We start from the raw sequence: 22,344 nt of genomic DNA on the forward strand, positions 1-22,344 counted from the left end.
AAACTATGCCACCCTGTCACTTACCATAGAGTGACTACTAATGTAGAGATAAAAACACTTAAGAGATGCAATCACTCTGTGATCTGATGCTGGGTTTCAATCCTGCAGCAGTGAAGACATGTTAGCATTTTGTCCTGAAACGTTTCCCCATGTCTTGCAGGAGGGTTTCAGTTTTCTCTTATCTACGCTTCCTGCTGCTCACCTCACCACAGCGAAGCTCTGAGAGCAGAGAGAGAAACGCTTCGTGGTGCAGGATGAATTCATGAGGTTGGAGTCAAACTCTGGGGTCGTTTACATGATTTATCCAGAAAAGGGGTTGAGGTGCAGCAGCCTCATTCTGGAAACTTTTGGGTACGTCCTCGTATCTAAGAATAAAAATGTTAACTTGTGGCCTGGATTAAACAGGCAGCCAGTGAAGGAAAACTACAATTAAAACAGAAATATCATTTAGTTTTGATTGACATCAAAATCCCATTGTAGCATTTTGAAAATGCATTTAACATTTTTCTGATTCCAGAGTTGAAGTAACAAATACTTGGTCAGAATAAATTATTTTTCCTAAAAGTCACAGAGTTTCTGCAGCTCAACACACAAACACAATCCATACGAAATGAAACAAACAGATTTCCCAACAGGACAAGATTTATTTCTATGAAGCAAAACAAAAAGTTTAAAACAATTAAGCACATTGATATAAACTGATAATACTTGTGTAGCTGAAATAACGTCGAGTCTTAAACTCTAGATGTGCTTCATCTGCTGCAGCTGTGGCAGCTGAAACACATCAGCAGCTTCTCAACTAAACCTTCACACATGAAAACAAACAGAATCAAATCCATGAAGGGACTGAAGAGAAACAAGACCAGTGAGCTGTTATATTTCACATATGATCCACGGAAATATGAGTTAATATAAGACAGACTCAGCGGGAGGATCATGAATATGTGAAGAATCAGCAACAGCATCAAAGCTGCCATGATTCTACGTTTTCCTCCTGTGGGTAGGGAAGCGGCTGCAGGCAGGAATTTTGGGGTCCGAGCCACACAGAAGATGAACACGGGGGTGGGAATCAGGGGAAACAGCACAAAGAATATATACTGTGAAAACATCATGAACAGAGGAAAAAGAAAAATGGCAAACAGCCAGATCAACACACAGAATATGACGTGACCTTTGGTCTGTCTGATGAAGTGCAGCTCTGGCCAGGAGATGAGAAAATACCTGAAACAGAGAGACGTCGGTCAGACTTCTGCACAGAAACGAAACCCTGACGTATGAAACATGAGACAGACACAAAGAAGACGGGTGGGCTGCTACCTTTCCAGAGCAATGACCGTCCTGAAGCAAAGACTGGCCAAAGCGCCACAGCCGAGGACAACTAAGCAGATTGGATGGAAATTACCTTCATTTATCTTCACCATTAAAGCAACCAAACCACCGAGCTGGATCAGGTTGGAGACGAGAAGGTTCATGTAGAAGGTGACAGGAAAACCGTCCAACCTGACCTGCAGGAAACGTCAGAATGAGCATGAGCGTTAATATAATGATAAAAAATAATAATAATGTGCACTAAACTGAGAGGCTGGTGATCAGCATCATGTTTTTAAATCTTTATGAGATTAAAATAGTTCGAAATCACCTCAAAGGGGAAAATAATCATGTTGACCTCTACTAGCAGCACTATTACTATTATTAATTACATCTCTACTAACAATGGTGATGATAATAATAATCTTTCTCTTTTATGCTAGTTTGAGATTCAAACATAAACATAAAATAATAATCATATTTACTGACCACACAACCCAGAGCAAAAACGATCAAAGTGAACGGGAGGCAGAGACGGATATTAATCCAGATCATCATGTAAACATAATCTGAAGGATCCATTTCTTGTTCAATGGAGATGAAATCCTACGAGAATAAAATGAAACACACAGAGAAACAAAACTATGATACTCAAAGTTAATGAAGGAAACCAACATAATTTATAACCCGACTGTGTTTAGTAACTTGACTCTTTAAATACTTTGTCCAACATACCAGCTCAGAATCATTAATATATAAAATTCATTTTTTCCTACATTCTCAGTAGTGTATTTAAATTTATAAGTACGTTTTACTTTGTTTTTCAATATTTTATTGACAACATCAATATAATGTAGCTTGATAGAAACTGTTAAATGTTTGTTGCTTCTTCTCGTTGAATATCAAAAAAATTATTTAACAAACTTTTCTCTCTTTTTAATCATTTTCATTAAGAAATAAATAATTCAGATTGAAACTGTTCAGTGGGTGTCTCTGTACTTCAGTTCTTTACATTCGACACAAACATTTTCATTAGAATCTTTTTTTTCTAGATGTTTTAGAATAAAATATTCAGAGGTTTTGCTCAGGACTGTCATTCTGGGCTCCTTCCAGTTCAGGACCGCAGGTTTCAAAATCCGACTTTTAGACACTTTTAGAATAAATTTGCTGTAAAGCAGCGTTATACTTCATGTTATCCACACTTGGACAAATTCAGAGCATTGCAATTCTCACTTTTCTAACAAGAAACATTTTTAATCTAACACATGCATTTCTGATGTTAAATTTCATAATTTTATTCTAAACTCACTAATTTTAACAATCTAAACTTGCATATTTTGTATCCAAAATTTAAAACCAACCTGAAGCAGAAATGGAGAGAAACAGTCGAGGTGTGAAAGCTGCAGTTCGTAACAAACCTTCACACAGTCAGTCGTTCTGCGCTGGGAAGTGGTTTTTTCTCTAACCTCAAATCGTCCGTGTGTCGAGGTGAGAAAGTATAAAGATCAAAATGTAAAGACAAAAAATGTCCAGAAATGATGTCAAGCAAATGTCTTTTTTATTTAATGATTTCTCTGCAGTACAAAGCAGAGAAATATCTAATATCTAATTTCATCTGTTTTAACCAAAAGAAAAAAATGTTTATTTTTTACTGTAAAGTTGATTTTATTTTTGTGTGTGTGATTAGGTTTATTTGTTTTTTAATCTAAAACTGAATTAAAAATATGAATAAATACAAATGAGTAAATAAAAAGTTGAAGAAAACTTATTGATCTTTATTAACACAATTCGATGCTCAAGCATGAAAGGAAACAATAAACCATAATATCACATAAAGTCACACATTGTTTGCAATAATTTGAAACATCAACAGTAACAACATTTAACCTTGGATAATTGTAGTTTAACTTTTATCTGCTATGCTGCACCAGGAAAGAAAACATGTTAATTTATTTGAGTTCAGAAACTAAAAGTTCTGCACATTGTAATTCACTAATGTAATTCTTTCTTCATACAAACTATTTCATCACATGATTATGTTTACAAAGTTGGTGTGAACATCAAACGAATATCACAGACAATATAAGGAAAAATAAATGTAAATACACCAAACAGAAAAATCCTGAACAATACAGCATGAATGTTTAACAGCATATTGTATGAATTTACACTGAAGTAAAAAAGATACAGTGGAAACAGTTAATATCAAATAAAAAACAGAACAATTAAACTACAAACCCATTAAAACTCATATAAAATTAATTTCTTCCATTGAAACTAAATTCTCCTGAATTTCCCAAACATAAAGTCCTTTTTATGTCTGATGTCTGGAACAAAACAAACAGAAAAACATCTGAACAGCATTTATTAACCTTTCTGAGGCTCAATCTATAAGGTTTATAGAGATTATAGAGATTGAGCCTCTATAAGGATCCATGATGCTGATGGATAACCTTTGACTGACCCAGGTTGGTTCACCAACCGGAGCTTTGAGGTATTTTTCTCTTCTTCTTGTGTTTGGTGGATAACTTATGTTCCCCCAGGAAGAAGAAAATCATGTTTGACTAAAACCTTCTCCTAAAGTTTATATTAGAAAAAAATCATTCCAGTTATATAAATGTCTGAGGGAACCAGTAACTGTTATGTTTATTAAAAACAGCTATGAAGTAAATATTCTCAGATTGAAGGCAGGGTTTTCTTTTTCAGTTTTTATTAATCATATTTTGGGCTTTTGTGATTCTTGTGACTGTCAGCATTATGAACCAAATTACAGAATCTACTATACCAAGATATGGTATGTTTGGTGTTTCACTATGTTTTTCATCATATATTTCTATTAAATGTAAGTATTTTGTTATTTTTACACCCTTCCTCTGTCCTTAGTCTCTGATTATTATAGATGCTATAATCTATAATCCAGCATCTGATCTGCTGCTGTCGTTCTCTGCAGGATTCGTCTTCCTGCAGCAGCAGAGACGCATCAGCAGCCTGATAAAAGGTCCTTTGGACATAAAACCCAACAACAGGAAATCTATTACAGGGCAGTGAAGACTCAAGGTAAAAAATATATTCGTGTTCAAGTCACGGAAATATAGATTGATTGAAAAATCAATCATGGGGAGAATTAAGAAAATGTAATTAACCAGCAAAAGAACTAAGGCTCCAACAACTCTGTACTTTTCCTCAGCCGACTCTGAGGAGGCGACACAGAGAGATTTGAGAGTTACAGCAAGACAGATGATGAACATGATGGCAGCGAAGATGAGAGATATTGGTCCGGCCAAACTGGGGAAAGATATTAAAATAGTACAAAGAACAATACAAAGAATCCAGGCCAAAACACAGAATGTTACAAAGCCTTTCGTCTTTCTAATGAAGTGAATCTGTGGCCTGTAGAGGGAAAGAAACCTGAAAAAAGACAGAAACATCATAAATATAATGTTCTTCAGACTGATGTCAGACTAGGAATGAAATATGTGCTGATACCTTTCTACTGCAAAAATCATCCTGAAGCAAGAACTGGTCACCCCACTGCACAAGTAGGAGAGAAAAACACGATGCATGAAGGCACCATAATAGTAGAAAGAAGGACTAAATGCATAAGAGACCAGAGTGATGATCAGCATCAAATTGGATATGAGGATGTTTATGTAGTAGGAGACAGGAATGTGATCCAATCGGACCTGCAGGAAACAGTCATAAAGAATCATATTAGTGTTAAAAGATGAAACCGATAAAACTTATTTTATGTTTCCACCCTGTGACAACTGAAGGATGTAACAACTTAAACTCAGCAGGAATTTAACTATTAAATTATAAATTATCAGATTCTGTAGAACTTCTATGTGTTGAAATTTATATTTATAAAATATTTAGATATAAGGTTTTCTCACTTACAGAGAAATTAAATGTCTTTTTTTACCATCGACTGAAAACTGATAAACACATTTCATAGATTTATCCAATTATTTTCCTACAGCTTGACTCTTGCTTGATCAGCCCAACACACACACACACACACACACACACCCATACACACACACACACACACACACACGCACACACGCACGCACACGCACACACGCACACACACACACGCACGCACACACACACACGCACACCCACACACTCTCTCTCTCTCTAGCAACACTGAGTGAATCTAAACTAACTGAAAATATTGAAATGTTCGTATAAAGCAATCAGAAAAGATTCATCAAACTTAGCACTCAGACTTAGAAGTGGCATGCAAAGGAAAAAAATAATAAAAATTGTTTCTTAATAGTTTTTCCTTCAAAGAAAAACAGTAAAATACACAACAAAAAAGTACCAACTTAATTGAATTGTATATTAAAATGTAATGACGTAGAAATCAAAACCTTCCGGTGGTCAAAGTATTACATGAATCAAATAATAATCACAAAATCAAGTGACAGCAACATTCGCTATAAGTGAAGCATTTTATTCTTTGTATGTCCTGAATACTAACATAATTTAATAATTATTTGATTGTAATAATAGTTGGTATTTACGTACCATAAAACACAGAGGAATTGCCAGAAAGGTGAGAGGAAAGCAGAGATGGATGTTGATCCACACGATAATCTGAAAATAATCTGATGGAACCAGCATTTCTTCTTTTGATGAAGACGTTTTGTCTTTGCAGAAATTCCTGTCAGGAGAAAAATAAAGTTTAAAACCCAAAAGCTCCAAATTAATTAGCACAGGGCGTCCAGAGAGTCTGGGCTTCATTTACGATTCTGTGCAGAACTTCATTGAATAAAAGCATTAATTTTTTCTAGATGAAACTATATAAAGTTTTCTTCTTCTATCAACCTTTTTTTGTATGATAATAAGTTATTATTTAGTAATTATAAAAAAAGCAAGTTTCGGACAACAGTTAAATGAACTCAAAGATCCTTTTTGTACAGAACTCAAACTACTTTATAGTTATTAAAATATTGTGATCAATTCATTGTTGTGAAGAAGTAAAAATGACTAAAGAAGAAAATATTTTTTGCAATATAAATAAATATTAAATACAGTTAATCTGTGCCCACCAAAGTCTTTTCAACTTCACATTTCTGGCTTAATGGTAAAGACTTTGACTCCATTGATTTAGTTAATCGATCAGTTCAGCACATTTAGTTTCCTCTAAAAGGGATTGATTTCTTTTTGGTGTGTGATGTGCACATGAATCAAATGTTATTTTAAAATATTTCAATATGACAGACATGGTACTATTTAAACAGCCTTTTACAGAAACCCAGAAAATATATATTTTTTTATATAAAAACATAACAAAATGTCCTGGTAGTGATAGAAATCCTTCATATTAGTTTTATGGATTAAAATGTATTCGGTTCCAAATTAAACAAAGAACATTTTATAAATGATCATTTTCCTTGGAATACTTTAAAATTTCACAAAACAATTTAAAACTATTTTGTTATGAAAGTCAGTAAGACATTTCTGTTTTGATAATTATAAGGCAGTTTACTCACTTCTGGGTTTTTTGACCTCAGATCAGCGCTGCAGTTGTTCAGATCCGAAGTTTCACGTTTGGATGTTTTCAAAGTAAACCTGCAGCAGGTTAATGTTTTTTTTTTCATACTTCCTCCCCTAATGACAGTGATGCAACTCGTCAGACATTTTTCACCACAGCAGTTTTCATTTCTTCAGCTCTTCTTAAAGGTTTCCCATGCAACAGCTGGATATATTCCACAAAAACTAAAATTATTGGATCATCACATTTTCAATTTTAATGTGCATTTTCCTCCAAACAACAACAAAAAACCCACCATAAGCACGAAAGCAGTCTGATATTTCCACCAACCACAAACTTCAAACTAAGATCTGATTTTCTGACAGTCATGGTTTCCTGCAGAGAGAAGCGGCCATCTTTGGTGTGGTGAGATCAGCAGCACGAAGGTCAGATAAAAATCTAAATGAATTAAAATCATCTGAAAACGCAGCTTAAACAACTCACTATGGACACCAGGTTTAAACATGTTCATGCAAAAGACAGGTGGCATTTTGAACATTTATCTAAACTATTTGTTCACATCTAGTAGACAGACTGAACTCAGTGAAGCTGCTGGTGTTGCAGATTAAAGTGTTGTCATGGTAACTGATGCCCAATTTCCTGCTCAGATCTGTCTGACAGTCAATTTATTTCCTCTTCAACTGGAACGGTACTTATAAAATGTATTCACACTCCTGGATGCTATGCTATTTTATTCCTATTACAAATCAATCATAATCAAAACTATTTGGCTTTTTTTTGTGTGTACAAAAATACTAACATCAAAGTGAAAACTGATTTCTACATAATAATGACGATGGAAAATGTAGGTTTCAGTTATTTTCACTCAACCAAGAAGTTTGTTTCTGATAAAAAATATAGAAAGCAAATATTTCTTAAAACAAAATGAAATGATGTAAAAAGAATGATTACAACTGGATATTTATATGAACTTTATTAAAAGAATATTTGTACCTTTCTGAATCTTAGCATGACACCAATCAAATCCTATTTATTGGAAACCCTTTTGCATGTTTCTATGATTATTTTCACTAATTAGCTTCTCTGGCACTAGAAGGCCTCCCTGCCATCACCCTAATGTTTACCTACGTATGTGTCTAACCAACTTCTTTAAAATTAAATCTGCCACAGTTTCAGTAGTTTGACTTCATTTTATGAGACTTTAATTCAGTTTAAATAAATGTTCAAGAGATCCTGGGGTTGAAATTATTCTCTGGCTATCAAATTTAATTAGGGTTGAGGAAACATTGATAGAACAAATTAACTTTTGGAACAACAACAAAAAGATCAATGAATAATTATTGTTACATGAATTACTACTCGGGCTTTGGTGGGAAAGTATCTGCACAATTTAGAAAACTGAAAAAATGTGTGAAACCTTGTAAAATGTGTAATTTAGTAATTGTACTAATTAGATGTTTGTAATTCATGAACTGTAGTTTGTTAGATAGTTAATGATTTAGGTGATTGTTGAGGCCTCAGGAAACCTGACCTGGTCACTGACTTCATTATTGTGTTTCTGAAATTAGTTAATAATGAGACATCTGCTCCTGATTGTGTTATTTAGATTGACTTTCAGCTCAAAGCTTCAGATGTTAAAACCAGAACAATCATTAGTGATACAAGAATGTGATTTTATATAAATAATTTTTAACTGGAAAAACATCCTACAAGTGAGAAAGCAGTGATGAATCTACTAAAAGTTTCACACAGTTCTTTAAAACCACATGCATGTTTTCTACTCTGAAGTGGTTCTTTGCTCTCAGAGCTTTGCTGTCGTGAGGTGAGCAGCAGGAAGTTCAGATACTGATCAGAAACCAGGAGACATTTTAAGAAAATGTACATCAACCTTCAGGTTGATAAGCCTCTCTACGACCGCGCATTTACATTTTATTTGGTTCTTTTATTTGGTGCTTAGATCGTTTTAGGTAAAAAAAGTTTTTACAGTTTGACACGTTTTATTTATGCAATGATATTATGAAGAAATAATAACAACAGTAACAGGTATGTAGTTACTCCTTTAATCATTACTATGAGGGAACAAAGAATACATTCAAAAGTACTTTTTTTCTGCATTTACTTGTAAATATAAAAAAACTAAATTAATAAACACACAATCTGAGTAAATATTTGCGTATTTAAAATATGCATGAAAACCAGTACAAACACTTTAAATTAAGCAAAATGGATTTATGTAAAAAGTAAAACAGAACATGAAAAACTGAAGATGGTAAATGGAGTGTACATGTATGGCCTTCACACTACATTCAGTTTTCAAATATTCACACTCTGATCAGGTAAGTAGGTTTACAGTTGCTATACTATTTTATCCAGTTATTTTTGTAAAAAAAAAAAAAAAGCATGTCTGCTATATAATTATTGCTTCTAATACAAGCTATGCTGCATTTTTCTGCATTCCTCTCCAGCCTGTGCGACAGTCAAACCGATGATCTGCTGTCATCCTTTCGCTCAACGTTTTCCGTCCTGCAGCAGCAGCAGAGACATTTCAGCAGCTTCTCAATGAGTCCTTTACACATCACCACAAACAGCAGCAGGTCGAGGAAATAACCCAGGAGAAACAAGGTCAAATAAATGTCTGGTACTTTAAATCTGTCTGAGTATGGCTGAAAACCAAAAGAAGAAATAACTATTGGGAAGACTGCCACAGAGTAATGAATGAGCAATATAACTAAAATTCCTACAGTTCTGCGATTTTCTTCAGCTGGCACTGACATGTTGCCACATAAATGTTTGAGGGCTACAACTAAACAGGTAAGTAGCACAGGGGCAGGCAGGAGGGCAAAAATTAGGCAGGAGTATTCCTGTCTCAGTAAGACAAAAAGAGGGACAAACACCAAACAAAACACCCAAACAAAAACAGTGACTATCACAAAACCTTTAGTCTGAGTGATGCAGCTTGATGACGGGCAGGAGATGGAACAACACCTGCAACAAGACAAAGAAAAACATTGTAAATGTAAAAATAACAATATAAAGAGTTAAAGTATCCTGTTGCTCTCAGAAGAAATGTACCTCTCCAGAGCAATCATCGTCCTGAAGCAAAGACTGGCCAGAGCACAGCAGGCGTAGATAATGAAGGAAGGAAAATATCTCAAATAATAGGGAAAATTTGGAGGAAAAGCGATCAGAATGATTAGCTGAGTTAGATTAGAAAAGAGAAGATTCATGTAGTAGGAGACAGGAACACGATCCAATCTCACCTAAAAACACAAAGACATAAACATTCTTTTAAATATGTTATATCTTAAACTCAATAATGTGTCTAACTTAATTAATACTTTGGACCAGAAAAAAAATAGTTTTTACGTACGAGGCAGCACAAAGTGATGAGCAGGAAAGTGAAGGGAAGACAAACACGGATGTTGATCCAAATAATCACATTAAGATACGTTGGTTGGTCCATTTCTGGGTTTCCAAGGTGATAATTATTCACTTTTGGAAACACCCTGTTAGATAGAAAGTAGAATTTCCATTATAAGACTCTCTTCCTGGAAGGGTCACCTCTGTCAAACAGGGTAAATGTTAAAATTATAAATAATATCTATGTATCTCCATCAATTACGTAGTTGTACTTTAGTCACTGTTGCACTTCAGAAATGGATTTCTGAAGACATTTCTTCAACAGATTTAGCTATTTAAATTTTGGAGAAAGTTTACTCACGACTTCGCGTCTCAGAATGTCTTCAAACTCAACCTTCCAGTTGCTAAAATTGATCATTTCATGTTGCGATGTTCTCAACCACAGTTCAACCACACACACACACACACACACGCAAACACACACACACACACACACACACACACACACACACACACACACACACCCCTCCCATTTTTAGCAGTCATCTGTCACACTGTCAAACACATATTCTTAAAAAAATTTGTTCTATTTGTGTATCAGTGTGGAATATAGATATATATCAATCTGTATAAATCTATGTAGCTATAACTCATATACACACACACACACACACACACACACACACACACACACACACACACACACACACACACACACACACACACACACACACACACACCAACAAGTTATAACCCTCTATAGTAATTAAGGAGGTTCCGACATCACGGAGAGGAGGAGCTTCTCCAAAAATCCTCTTTCTGCTCCTTCCTGCCCCCCGCTCACACCGCAGACTCCACCCGCTCCAGGCTCTGATCATCAACCTGCGGCTGCTGATCTGCCCCCTCCCCCCTCCTTCCGCCCCCCCGCGGCGCTGTTTACGCACAGGTGTAGCTGCTCCGCGCTCCGTGTGCGTAAAATCCAGATCTGAGGCTGTGCGTAAAAGCGCGCCTCGGTGCGTGTTTGGGCTGCGCGCAGGCGGGCGGCGCGATCAGACTTTGTTTTCTCAGCGACAAAAACAGTTTGGGCTCATGTGGGCAAACACGGTCCAGTCTGCGCTAGTAGCAATCACCGAGCCGGCGGCGAGCTCGCGCTCACGCACAGAGGTGTGCGCGCGCAGACTGGAGGCGGCGGTATGATAGCTGCTGTAACCAGAGCGCCTCCTGTCGAGCAGAGCGAGGAACTGACAGGTAAACAGACCTTTTGTTTTATTATTATTATTATTATTATTATTATTATTATTATTATTATTCTTTTTGTTTCTTAATCTTAGTATTCTCTTTTCTATTTCCTTAGTTTTTCTTTGTTTTTAATTTTTGATTCAAAAAATTTTTCATCTTCATTCAAAATATTTCAATTTGATTTTGAATTGAAAAATTTTATTTTCCTAATTAATTTTATTCAATTATGTAATTTATACATTTAAGTAATTCCTTTTCATTTATTTATTTTTATGCTATTTTTCTAATTTTGTTTTTCATTTTAATTGTGTATTTAGGTTTTATTGTTGATTTTATTGTATTATTATTAGTAAATACATAAACAAATAAACTACTATTTGCTGCATGCTGTAATTTTAAACTTGAACCTCATGTTTTACTGTTTTAGGTTTATATCATTTTGTGTGTTTTGTTCCTCCTGAGGTCCAAACGCTGATATTTCCATCAGTTTAGTGACTAATTGTGTGATTAATAATAGCAGTTATTATTATGGAAGGTCACAGAGGAAGAGAGGAAACAAAGATCACCAAACATTTACCAACATCATCTCCATCTCTACATTTTCTGATGTGGTTCAGCCATGATGGAGTTCAGTTTTTATTGTATTAAAACTGTTTATTGATTATATATTCAGCAGAAGCTAAATGGTTCTTGATTTGGATGAAGTTGGTTGTAGAAAGTTTTGTGTGAACTGAGATGTTGGAAACCAGTAAAGTGTTTTAAATGAGGCCCAGCAGCAGATCAAAGATCAATGACTGATTGTTTCTGTTCTGATGTTTCCAGGTAATAAACCCTGTCAGTGTTTTACTGTAAGAACTGATCCTGATGTTCTGATCGGGTTCTGAAGCAGCTGAAGTTGCTCCGCTCTCGGTTGACGGATCGAGTGTTTTATTACGATTTGAACCAGGAAATCTGTGTCAGAACCTGGGAGACGTTTGTTCGGCCGTGATGCGACATGACAGCGAGTCTTCTGCATGAGGGACGTCTCCGAGGCCCGAGCCGCGTCTCCGCTTTGACCTCTGTCATCGACGTTTCCGAGCAGCGCGGTTTGAGACGGGGCCGCCGTCCCGCTCTTCGGGATGCCCTGTTTGACCTTTGAACCCGACTTCTGGTACCTGCAGCCGTCCGTCAAACAGAGAGCGACAGGGACGATCTGAAGGACTGTTTCAGGACTTCCTTCCTGTCCTGTTTGGACCGGGTCGGACCGTGTGATGCGTCCTCGTCCTCCATGTTGGCGATACGATTACAGGCAGAGCCGTCACATCGAGGGATGGCAGACTGCATCAGCCTGAGTCGCCGGCGGCTGCTGGGGTCAGCTGGAGTTTACGGCTATTAATACTCCGGGTGTTGGACTAGAAACCCCTTGAACACACTCTGGATGCTCGCCGCCGCATCACACTGGCGGTCCCCTGATGGAGGCGAGGCGGCGGCACAAACACGCCGCCCTGTTTCCAAACATGTCTGTCACAGATCCAAACATTTACTGGATCCGACCCGGGTTCCCCCCACCCAGAACCCCCTGCTGGGTTGAGGAGGCTCACACAGTGACCCACATCAGCACAGCGCTGCTCACTTCACAGCTGCTGCCTGCAGCCGTGACTTAAAGCCGCAGGTTGAATAATTGATGGTGTTTTCAAACATCAAGCATTGTGATAAGGGAAAATATGGGAGGGAAAAACAGAAAGTGGAATAAATTAGAGTTTGGTGTGATAATTAGAGATGTCCAGTTTGGACGTCTGGATCAGGAAGCGTCAGGACTTCCTGTTCAGCATCGTCATCAGACGTGTAGCATCGTTTAGCCTCCTCTCAGATAATCACCGCTAATAGGATCATATAAAATAATTTATCAAATAAATTATTTAGTAATATCAATACATATTTATATAACTATACAAACAAATAAATGATGGTAATGATATGAATAATATATAGTAGATGTACATGTTTACATGTACATATAAATATAAACATGTACATGTAACCCAGTGTTAAAAACACAAGTAAAATGAATAGATGTTGATTTAATATCTCATTCCACGAGATTAAAAAGTATTTAAGTTTTAAAAAAAAAAAGAATGTTTGTAAATATGTTTTTAAATATTGATAAAAAAGTGCTAAAAATCTTTTAAACCTGTGAAATATCCCTTTAATGATTGCTTTTAGTGACATTTTAAGTAACCAATAACTGGCACCGTCTGATTTCCCATCAGCCAATCAGGTTGATTGTCCCGCCCCTTTAACTGCAGCGTTGAGATTTAGCTCAGATTGCGTCTAACTCCCGTGAGAGCTGAGAGCTGACGGTTGTTCCGTGAATCCCCCGTAAGATTCTGTTAAATTCTACAAAGAATCCTGGAAATTGGTAAGACAATGTTAAATTAGTATCTCAGAATTCATAATTCAAAATAGTGAATCTGTTTTTTTTTAAATTAGATCTCCAAAAGCTTCTAACAGCTGACGTCCGGAAAAATCCCTGGTAGTTATATAGCATTGAAGCATCGGTGAGTAATCGCACGCGCTCAGCCGTTGGCCCAGTAAATTCACTAAAAATTGGCTAAAATACCCAGTAACTGTTCAAATTTAATAAAAAATAAAATTGCATTATACATTTTATATCATTATTACTGTGTATGTTGTATTTTTTCCATGTAAATGTACTTATTTTTCTGTTAGTACGTTTTAATATTTCAACGTTGTTAATGTGATGGTGCTGTGATGTGTTCTTATTACTTAGGAACTTTCTGTTCTCTGTAGGTCAGAGCTAATGCGGGTTTCTAATCCACATTTTGAATGTTACATTTAGTGTTATAAATGTACTTTGGCACTTTTAGTTTGCAATTTGAATTGTTACTTAAGCTTTATTGATATTAGCGTCCTGAATTTAAGATATTTTACTTTGACCTTCTTCCAGGTCAGGTTATTTTTCTATGGTGCACTTTTGACACATTGTGCCAGAGACATCAACCTTACATTACAAGAACTTAGATGGCGAGCCCCAGCCCAGAGGACCAAGTGAACTGGTACACAGTGACCCGATTGGTCACCAGCCGTGAAACAAAAAAATATTTCACAGACATATTGGAAAGACTAAACAAACTTTGAAAGAACATTTGACAGACACATAAAAGACTGGGTTATTTTATTTTATTTTTTTAAAGCGTGCAAATTTTCTTTATTTGTACAATGTGGATCCACAAATGTTGTTTATATTAAATTCTACTTTTTTAAAAATTAAATTCTACTTTTTTATATACATTGTGTGCTCTCCTCTGTTCACACCTAGGCTCCTCCGAATTTAGAATCTCCTGATCAGGCCCAACTTACTTATACTTTTGTAGTGTTGGTATTGCCATCTACTATTAAAAGGTATTTAAAGTAACCCTTCTTGCGGGTTACATACAGCTTTATATATATTATCTGTCGTCTGTTTCCAGCCGACGAGTTCTAGCTTCAGAGATTCAGCAGCTGAGTTTGAGTCCAAAATCCGATGTGAGATTCATCCGTGCTGCAGTGAATCCGTCTCTTTAAAGATATCTCCCTCTTCTTCCTCACATTGTGTCTTTATGAAACCTTCAAAACAAAACCAGAAGTTTAGTAAGTTTAGTAAATGTGCCATTTTAATGAACAATGCCACAGATAAACCATGTTGTGTTTACTCTGTAACATAGTTTAGACTTAGATATGTGATTCTATGCATCATAATTTCAGGGATGTCCTAACATAGCATGAACTTCACTTTTTTCGCCACTAGTGGCCTTTATTTTGAAAGAAATCCAACTGAAAGGGTGGACAAGGGAGGACATGGAACCAAGGAGCCATGTAGCAGAGTTGTAGTCAAGACCACTGAACCCGAGACCAAATCAAGACCAAGACCAGCACCCCGCGCTACGTGACACAATAAAATTAAGTGCTCCTATCAAAATTGCTTCTCTAATTGATCTGAAAGATCCACATTTCCATAAAAACACCTAGATATTAAATACTTAGAGCTGAAATAAATGTAACCAGTATCATCTCTGTGCCACAATCCACAGAGGTTTCCTGCCATCCCTAAACTAAAATAACGCCCTGGGCGGTTGCCCATACTGCCTCAACTGTCTGCACCATTAAACATAGCGATTAACGCTAAACAACACTCAACTATGAACACTGTCCGAGGCACAATAAGCAATTAGTAACCAAGCAGAAGGAGGTGACTGTTCTCATCCTCCCTCCTGCTGCAAAGTCTGCCACCATGACAGGAGACGAAAACAATGAGCAATAAACATGGTCTGCGTTCTTATGTTCTTGTTTTATTTATTCGCCAATTATATATATATATATAAAACATTTTAATGAAATAAAATAATAATAGTTAATGCAGTGTACGTACGCAGAGCATTACAAGAACACAGAACGGCTCTCAGTGAGACTTCAGTCCTATCAACCTTACTAAAGATCCGTCCAGAAGAATCGGATCGTTCCTGAATGTCATATCAATGCAGACTTTGGTACCAGCGTTGTCCCATATATGCAACACCTCAGTCAAAACCTCCACACAATAATTCAGCCCACAACTTTTTCATCGCAAATGCAATATGTGTCTCTGTACAGCTAGCTTAGCTAGCATCACCTCCACAGATCTTACCTTTCTTTAGTGTCCTTTTAAAGTGACGCTAAAAGTTGGACGAAGTCCCACCGTCTGTGAAAGCGAAGCGCTGCTGATTTTACATGTCGCCATATCAATTTATGCAGCTATTATATTACTGACATTAGACAGACAGCTTCTCAGCTCAGAGGAAACCACTGCGCATGTCTGGAGCTTCGCGTGCGAGTAAAGGTGGAGCCGATGGGTGACAACAGACACTACGTCACGTTATTGCTGGGATTTTACGGCGCCACCTTAAATCCCTGAACTTCACATTTTAACGGACAAAAAGCGCAACGAGACTTGGATGTAACGAGTAACGCGAGAGTTTGTAGAAATGTAGTGAAGTAGAAAGTACCCATTATTAAATCTACTTAAGTAAAGTACAGATACACGAAAATTGTACTCAAGTACAGTAACGAAGTACTTGTACTTTGTTGCTTCCCACCACTGCCTTTATATTATTTAAGTAAAAGAAAATACCAGTGTATTTCTTTCAGAAACAGGAATATGAAATTCCTAGCTAACACCAAAGTTATGCAATTATAAATAAATGTTTACTTTTAATATATGTGTCTTATCATGAACTATATACGATTTCTATTAACCTTAACATACAATCATTGCAGTAACCTGAGTTTACCACTGGGCTACAATTTGTATTATGCTTGTAAAGTTGTTGGTTTATGGAGATTACTTAAAAAAAATACATTTAAAACATTGTAATGAGATTTAAAAACACATTACCAAAAATGTTTCTGAAACTTTTTTTTAAACAATCATTTCTCTAATTCCATCTGGCATGTTTCTGAATGAGAGGAAGATGAGTTTCCTTTCCACAGAGTCAGAAACATCATCACTTCTACCTTCTGACACGCCTCTTCATCACGTCAGGTTAGAAAATATACAGCAGAAATTTTCACCCAGTTGTATCAATATCACCAGACCCTGAAATTAGCTCCATCATCACCGTTAACCAGGGTCCAGATCCCTGCAGACAACAAACATCCCAAAGCATGATGCTGCCACCATCATGCTTCACTGCAGAGACGGTGTAGTGATGCAGTTTTAGTTTTTGTACTCTGTGCTTTTCATCTAGAAGGAAAAAGCTCAACTGTTTTTTTGCAACAGCAAAATGTTCCTTTATTGGTTTTTGAACGTTTTAAAGTTTAGATTAAATATGCATTGATCTGTGGGTTGTGTCAGTAAAACTCAAAACTTTACATTTTGACGTGACAAATTACTGATAAGAGAGCAATTATACATTTGTTCACAACACATTTATTTGTTGTTGTTTTCTGCTGTCAGAAAATCTGCCTGACCAACACAGATTTACACAAAAATGTGTAAATCTGTTATAACACACATACAGTGTGTTATAATGTTATGCACATTTTAACACAGTGTGTGTCTTAAAATGAACACATAATGTGCATTAAAGGTTATACATTTTTGTGTTATTTTTTAACATATCTTTATCAAGAGAGTTGGTCCTCGCACCCTGCTGTGCCAGGCCATTATCCTCAAGAGCCGCTGACTCTCGAGTGCGGATTTCAGCCTTGGTAATTTATTACCAGCTGAACTGCCTCCAATGAACCATCAGCTAAGCCGAGCTGCATTCAGCCGTAAAGTTTGTTTTTATTCAAACTTCAGCAGTTTTCTAGTTGTTCTGTTGAGGTAGTGACATCCATTTGTGACATCACGCAAATTGATGTCACAAAGAGTGATGCATTGATGTCATAAGGCTGCAGACGTGAATTCTACGGTCATTGCCATTTCAGAAGTCGGAGAGAAAAGTTTCAAGTTCAACATTCCAACGTTTTTTGATTTCAAGGATTGAAATATGAGTGAGCAGAGTAAGGCATCGTCTGCTAAAATGACCTCAGCTAAAGCCTCAAGTCCAAAGGCTGAGAGGCTTTTTGGCATATTAAAAAGTGTTAGCATGCTGACCTCCAACAGAGAGACTAAAGAGAAAGAAAATGAAGAGAAAGATCAGGAATTAAAAAAATTGACTCAAAAAATCAGCAATTTAATGGAGGCCAACGCCAAACTGGAGAAGGAGAAGACGGCTCTGGAGAAGAAAAGCACATTCTTTGAGAAGAAAAGCAGCATATTTGAGCAGATGAGCAATGCCCTGCAGCTGAAAATCTCTGCCCTGGAGCAGGAAAACACAGCCCTGAAGGAAAGAGGCACCACTCTGGAGAAGAAAAGCCTTGTCTTGACACAAATTAACACCAATTTGGAGCAGGAAAAAACCCAACAGGAGCAGAGAATCACTGTCTTGAAGGATGTGAACATCGCCCTGAGGCAGAAAAACACTGCCTTGGAGCAGGAAAAAAGCGCCCTGGACCAAAAAAACACCATCTTGGAGCAGAAACTCACCACCCTGGTGCAGAACACATCCACACTGAAGAAGACCGCTCTGGGGAAGAAAATCAACATCTTGGAGGAGATGAACAATGCCCTGGAGCAGAAAAGCACCGGCCTGGAGCAGCAAAACACCGCCCTGAAGGACAGATGCAGCACTCTGGAGAAGAAAAGCACCATCTTGACGAAAATGAACACCAGCTTGGAGCAGGAAAACGTCAAACAGGAGCAGAGAATTACTGTCTTGAAGGATATAAACATCACCCTGAGGCAGAAAAACACTACCCTGGACCAGGACACCATGACACTGAAGAAGGAGAAGACTGCTCTAGAGCGGAAAAGCACAGTTTTGGAGCATATAAACACCGCCCTAGAGAAGGAAAAGACCGATCTGAAGCAGAAAATCACCACCCTGGAGCAAAACAACATCGCCTTAGAGAAAAAAAATACCTCTCTGGAGAAGAAAAGTATGGTTTTGGAGCAGATAAACACTGCCCTGGAGAAGGAAAACACTGACCTGGAGAAGGAAAACACTGACCTGGAGAAGGAAAACACTGCCCTGGAGAAGGAAAACACTGCCCTGAAGGAAAGAAGCATGACTTTGGAGCAAGAACCAATAACCTCGGAGAAGAAAGGCACCATCTTTCAGCGAATATACACAAAAACCCGCAGCTTTAGGTGGAACAGTTGAAGAAAAGGGACACAGAGAAACAGCAGAAAAGCAGCCAGTAGTGGTGCATGTGTGGGTTCTCTCCGGGTACTCCGGCTTCCTCCCAAAGACCAAAAGCATAACTGTTAGGCATCTGACTATCCTAATCACGTGTTTAGTGGCTGTTTCAGACACAGCCACAGAAACAGCCACATGTATTCAGACATGTGGTCGGAGATTTCTCCACTACACATTTGAAAATGCAATATGCAATACGCTTCTCCAGGGCTTCATAGCGAGTCCTGTGGGTCTCCTTGTCGACCTCTAGGGCTTTGTAGTAACTGCATGGAGTTTGCATGTTCTCCCCATGCATACGTGGGTTCTCTCCGGGTACTCCGGCTTCCTCCCAAATTCCAAAAGCATAACTGTTAGGCATCTGACTATCCTAATTATGTGTTTTGCGGCTGTTTCAGACCAGACACAGCCACAGAAACAGCCACCTGTATTCAGACGTGGTCGGAGATTTCTCCACTACACATTGGAAAATGCAATACGCTTCTCCAGGGCTTCATAGCGAATCCTGTGGGTCTCCTGCCCAACTTCAAGGGATTAATAGTAACTGCATGGAGTTTGCATGTTCTCCCCATGCATGTGTGGGTTCTCTCCGGGTACTCCGGCTTCCTCCCAAAGACCAAAAGTATGACTGTTAGGCATCTGACTATCCTAATCACGTGTTTAGTGGCTGTTTCAGACACAGCTACAGAAACAGCCACATGTATTCAGACATGTGGTCGGAGATTTCTCCACTACACATTTGAAAATGCAATACGCTTCTCTAGGGCTTCATAGCGAGTCCTGTGGGTCTCCTGCTCGACCTCTAGGGCTTCATAGCGAGTCGTGTGGGTCTCCTGCCCGACCTCTAGGGCTTTATAGTAACTGCATGGAGTTTGCATGTTCTCCCCATGCATGTCTGGGTTCTCTCCGGGTACTCCGGCTTCCTCCCAAAGACCAAAAGCATGACTGTTAGGCATCTGACTATCCTACCCATTGGATCACTAATCACATCACTAATCACGTGTTTTTCGTCTGTACATGTGAACAACCTGCACTGTAAAAAAAAAAATTCGTAAAAAAACAGGAAAATGTCCTGGTTATTTTCTGTTTTTTTACGGAATTTCCAGCAGAATTTTTTCCGTAATTTAACAGATTTTTTCCTGCAATTTAACAGCTTTTATATGTTAAATTTGAAACATAGAAAACTGTTAAATTACGGGAACAAAACCTGTTAAATTATGGAAAAAATTCCGCTGAAATTTTGTAAAAAAAACAGAAAATGTACTGGCAGAAAATTACCAGGACATTTTCAGTTTTGTTTACGGAAAAAAATTAACTAAAATACTGTTAAATTACGGGAAACGTCTGACGGAAATTCTGTTAAAAAACTGAAAATATCCTTGCAAAAAGTTACAGGACATTTTGTGGGGTTTTTTTCTTCCAGAATTTCCATCAAAATATTTTCCATAATTTAACAGTTTATGTCAAATATACCAATATTTTGTTAACCCAAAACTGAAATTCTGTCTTTTTACTCTGTCTTTTGTGATATTTTCACACTTAAAAAAAATAAATAAACCTTGGACATTTCCAAATACTTTTGTCTTCCAAACCATTGAAGTCTGTATTCTATATTAATTATAGTGTAAAATATATTAAAGTTAATGTATTTAATATATTCTTAGCATAATTTTGAAACAAAACTAAATTCTAAGTCTACAGGAAATGTAGTTGTAGAACATGAAACAATTTGAAAGTAGTTCATGCAAAGTGATATAAAAATAAAACCATTCGACAATTTGCAGATTTTATTTAGCAATTTAAGACCATAAATTGACGTCATCTAGTCTTTATAACTAACCTTTGCTATTATATATTAAGAGTTAAACATATTCTTGAGCTTGCTAATGTTCATCTTCTGCACATCACAACTAATTTATTGCATTTTACTATACAAATTTCAACGTATAAATTAAATGTAAAGCAGTATTGACTCTAGTCTTTGTAGTCAAACTATTTTGTTAATTACTATAAGATGGAACATACAAAAAATTGCTTTGGAACATGAAAATCATAGTTGTAAACAGGACCAACATACTTCAAAATAAATGAAATACAGGTATAAATATTTATCGCTCGCTACTGCTGGAGTTTCGTCCTCCCTTCGGGTCAGTTCATTAGCAATTTATTTTTGGAAAAATCTATCATTTGTGATGGCACAGCAGAAGAAACAAGATTTAGAGTAGCGGTTCTCAACGTGGGCGGTACCGCCCCCCAGGGGGCGTTCAGAGGACGGCAGGGGGCGCTGGCGGACATTTTTACAAAAGGGGGGCGCTGGGACCTTTCGAGCAATAATTAATACAGAGACTGTATGGCAAGAATAAACAGACACTATTTCCAGATAAAAGGTAAAATAATATTGTTGAAGTGCCATGGGTTTGTTGAGGCCACATCTAGTACTGAGAATAAATATATCTTACAGACCATAACAGTAAAGAACTGATCACTTATTTATGTGTAGCCTGGTAAAATGAGGAACCCAGACACAAAGTTATAAATGGGGTTTTCTTTATTTCCCGAATACTCTAATAGAATAAGAGTATTGTTAAATTGATTTGGAGTTATACAGAATGGTAAATTTTGGTTAAAGATCTTATAGTGACAGCTAATGTAATAGCAGGAATCAAATAAATCTCTTTTTTTATTGAGTGCATAAACAACTGAAGCAGGCACGCTTCTATAAAAGAAAAAAATAAAATCACACAGACTTCTTACAATGTGGTCAACTCAGTGTATAAAAAAAGAAATAAAATCACAGACTTCTTACAATATGATAAACCTAGTGTAACATTTCAAAATACTCACATAGTAAACTTGGCTTACAACTCAAAATCGCGGAAGATAAACATACATTCAGGGAAATAACAGATCATTGTTTAACTAGAACCAGACATCATTCAACAGAAACTCACAATATCCCAAGACATACCAAGCTCCACAGTTCCTCACAGAGCCCGAACAAGCTCCACAGTTTTTCACCAAAATCTTCTGTTTAGGACCGCAGAAAACCGTTATGAACGTTAGCACACCGTAGCGAGCACAACAAAGCTGCTTCTACCGGTCTAACGGTTTTCACCCCATTCTCTAACGAGCTGGCACACACAGCTCCCCCTGGTGGCCACTGCGAAACAACATCTCGCC

The 22,344-nt window shown here is 37.2% G+C and overlaps 3 long non-coding RNA genes across 4 annotated transcripts; all 3 read right to left on the reverse strand.

The window, feature by feature from the left end:
• Positions 1–3,085: 3,085 nt before the first annotated feature.
• Positions 3,086–7,220, reverse strand: LOC103477171 (uncharacterized). Its single transcript, XR_014091241.1, has 4 exons — positions 6,810–7,220; positions 5,842–5,977; positions 4,795–4,991; positions 3,086–4,716 (listed from the first exon to the last, which is right to left on the reverse strand). It is a non-coding gene; the product is annotated as an uncharacterized LOC103477171 (long non-coding RNA).
• Positions 7,221–8,786: 1,566 nt separating this feature from the next.
• Positions 8,787–11,039, reverse strand: LOC103477172 (uncharacterized). 2 transcript variants are annotated; one of them, XR_014091236.1, is made up of 4 exons: positions 10,533–11,039; positions 10,182–10,317; positions 9,884–10,071; positions 8,787–9,796 (listed from the first exon to the last, which is right to left on the reverse strand). It is a non-coding gene; the product is annotated as an uncharacterized LOC103477172 (long non-coding RNA). The 2 variants fall into 2 exon arrangements; XR_014091235.1 differs by having other exon boundaries at positions 10,182–11,037.
• A 3,534-nt stretch (positions 11,040–14,573) lies between these two features.
• Positions 14,574–22,044, reverse strand: LOC145555213 (uncharacterized). The gene is made up of 2 exons (XR_014091307.1): positions 22,009–22,044; positions 14,574–15,016 (listed from the first exon to the last, which is right to left on the reverse strand). It is a non-coding gene; the product is annotated as an uncharacterized LOC145555213 (long non-coding RNA).
• Positions 22,045–22,344: the final 300 nt, after the last annotated feature.

The sequence above is a fragment of the Poecilia reticulata genome, chromosome 15, assembly GCF_904066995.2.
Source record: "Poecilia reticulata chromosome 15, P_reticulata-male-v2, whole genome shotgun sequence".
In the NCBI taxonomy this organism is placed as follows: Eukaryota; Metazoa; Chordata; class Actinopteri; order Cyprinodontiformes; family Poeciliidae; genus Poecilia; species Poecilia reticulata.